The sequence below is a fragment of the Chaetura pelagica genome, unplaced genomic scaffold (genome assembly GCF_000747805.2).
Source record: "Chaetura pelagica isolate M959 unplaced genomic scaffold, ChaPel_1.0 scaffold222, whole genome shotgun sequence".
In the NCBI taxonomy this organism is placed as follows: Eukaryota; Metazoa; Chordata; class Aves; order Apodiformes; family Apodidae; genus Chaetura; species Chaetura pelagica.
Genome location: NW_009952711.1, coordinates 8,793,971 through 8,797,236, shown reverse-complemented (window position 1 = coordinate 8,797,236; position 3,266 = coordinate 8,793,971).

Sequence of the window (3,266 nt, the reverse complement as noted above, 5' to 3'; positions counted from 1 at the left end):
CTAGTGAAGGACATACAGGGATATAAAGAAAAATAATGTTAATACTATTGCAAGTACACAAATGACAGTCATTTTTTTAGTTGTTCTTTCTGAACTATACTGAAAAGTTCAAAACGTGGAGTAGGTATTTTAGACACGAGAACAAGCTTTATTGATTGCAACATGCAGCTTAATTTGAGAATTATTTTTGTCAGCCAAAGAGAACCAATACCGAGGCGGAGATTGCAGTATTACAATGCTGTAACCTCAGCAGCTGCTTACATCAAACTAAACTTAAGCTGAACTGGATGCATGTTTCTTAGAGCAGAAAGTGGTTTAGAAGCTCTCACCTGATCCTGCAACGTTCTGCAGCTTTGTGCAGCTTTCAGATGGTACTACATCTTGGCTGCTATGTCACAGGCCCAAAGGCACTGCATTCACTTCTCCAAAATGCCTGCATGTATTTCAGAAATACCACTATGTGAATGTATTTAGATAGATGTGAAGCACAACACCTCTCTGACATCTTGTCCATCACTATCACGTCATTTTGTTCAACCTAAAATATAATTTCTATATTCCTAGCTGCAAAACAATGCAATATGCATATACTATTGTACTATTTAGATCAGATATATAAACTATTATACTCAGAACAAATGTTACCACTTGCTTCCACTGTCTACAGCTATTAAGAACATGTTAACAGCAAAATTTTGACTGGGACATGACCAAGACACTAGATGAAAAACTTTCACAACATTTTTAGATAATATGTAAACAGAAGTTCCGTATCATACAGACTATGCAAAACTCTGTGCAGACAAATGACCTACTTTTCTGTGGCATCAAAGACTACTTAGTATAACATCTTTCCAAACCCACTTTATTTCATAGTTGCTAGCAAATTTGTTCAAGAAAAAGAAAATTTAGAACTGTACTGTAACTCACACTACTAACCAAAATATATCATTAACATTTTAGTACTATACCTATGTTTTCCACTACCAAGATGCTAATTCCAGTTACAAGCAAAGTAAAGCCTGTATTACTAAAAACAGCAGCTGCAAGGCCAGACAGCCAATTTCCTACACAAAGTTAGAGTATATAAGTTCAAAAAAGAAATCCCAGTAGGTTATTTTTTAATCTCTTTTCTTAAATTTACACTTCTATCACAAACCAAACATTCAGAAAGTTCTCTGCACCTGACTCAACTGGCAAAGTCTGTGAGGCATATTGCCAAATAAGCTGAAAGCTATTGACTCTGGAAGAAATTAGAAAGAAGACAGAAATACTGCAAATGCAGAACTCCAACATGTATCAGTAGAGCCATGAACTGAAACAGATTACCTCTTTGTCTACAGAACTGACTGCAGGCAGCAATATCCCCTTCACCAAAATAATACTCCATTTATGTCCATCCTTCTAGTAGACATGGACATGTTGATTTGTCTCCAGCCAGAAAAGGGAAGAGGAGCAGGAAGGTGGCAGGAAAGGACAAGTACTGACAATGGGAAAAGGAAGGAAAAAGGGAGCAGAGTCAGATACAGAGGAAGGGATAACAGCTGACTCTCTTCCATAAAGAGAAACAGGAATAAGATAAAATCTACTATCCCTGTTAAAAGGAGACACTAGGAGAAAATATATAAGCCAATAATAGGACAAGGAGGGCATTTGCCAAGTGCAGTACTGAAATAAAGCACTCCCTTTATATGGCACCTTTTTTTTTTTTTTTTTTGGCAGGGAGATGGGGGTTGCAATTTAAGAAGGGAAAAAGCACATACAGGCACACACTTTTTCTCTGGTGGTCTAATACCACCACATCAAGGTCCTCAGAAACAAAAGGAAAGCTGGTACTTAATGCAAAGCACTGAAGTTAGGGGCTAATTCAGAAAGACATCAGCTCATTTTCCTTGTATTTCTTTTTGTTTAAACATGAGTAGAGAAAAAGGAACTAATAGAGTCTCCTTTTGGAATGTACAGAATAATTGAGGCTGGAAGGGACCCCTCAAGGTCACCTAGTTCAATCCACCAGTCAGAGGAGGCCCAATAGCCTCAGGCTGTGCAGCACTCAGTCCTGTTGAGTTTTGAATGTCTCTGTGAATAAACATCCCACCGCTTCTTCAGCCTCATTCCAGTGCCTGACCACCCTCATGGTAAGAGCTGCCTTCTCTCTATACCTCTCTTTGTCCACTAACTAAAAAGACAGCCTTGAGAACAAGCATATACTTGATGTGTGTTAGACAACAAAAATAGCTGAATTAAATTACAGTGTGTATGTTTAACACCTACACCTATTCACGGACCACATCTGTACTGGGCAAAATAAACTGCAAAGTTGTTACTAAAACACTATGCAGCAAAAAAAAATAATTCAATTATGGTAGTCTACAAAACACAAATCTCACTCCCAGGAGATGCTAAAGACAAGCTTCAGCCTGAGACTGACACCTTTTCAGAGTCGCTCTGACCTACTACTGCTGAATATACTGCCAAAGTGACAGTACCTCAGTTCTCATCTCAATGCAAAACTAAACATAGTACTACACTCAGTAAGAAACTTTCTAATCCAGGAAAAAAGATCATCCATGACACAATCTTCATTACCATGTCTTACATTAACAACATTCTCTTGGCTGTGTTTTGAAGTGTTTGTATTTTAAACAAGAACAAAGCATTACATAGAATTTTAACTTCAGTTAAAACAATATTTTTTTTAGAAATTAAGTAAAAGTTTCAGTTCTCATCCGGCACTTGAAAGCCTGCTGGGGCCATCTAGTGGAAGAAAGGTAAAAATCTAGCAAAATTACCGAACTCCAAAATCAGGTTATGTCAACAATAGACTAACAACAGCAACTGGAGAGGCATTTCCAACAAAGGACTCATGCGCATTTAATTACTTTTAACCAACGAATACTAGCAGTCACAAAATGTCTCAAGAATAGTCAACCCAAACCTGACTTCTACTTGTCAGACCATCCCAAGTACCAGTACTGTGAGGTCAGACCAGATGTCCCACACTTCCCCCTATACTCTTCCACTGCTAGTACTAGGACATATCGAGTAGGGTCTGCAGTGTAAGAACTTCCCTTGCCAAAAAAAATCTTCAGCCCCTTTCTTGAGATCAATCAGTCACAGTACAATAGCACAGTGACATAATCAGAAGCAAAATTCTATATAGTACAATAATATTTATTTAAAATCGAAATATTTCCATTTCAAAGCAGCATTCTTAGTTTTCAATGCTGCTGCTACTCCATGTAGCATTACAAATCAACCCTGCTGAA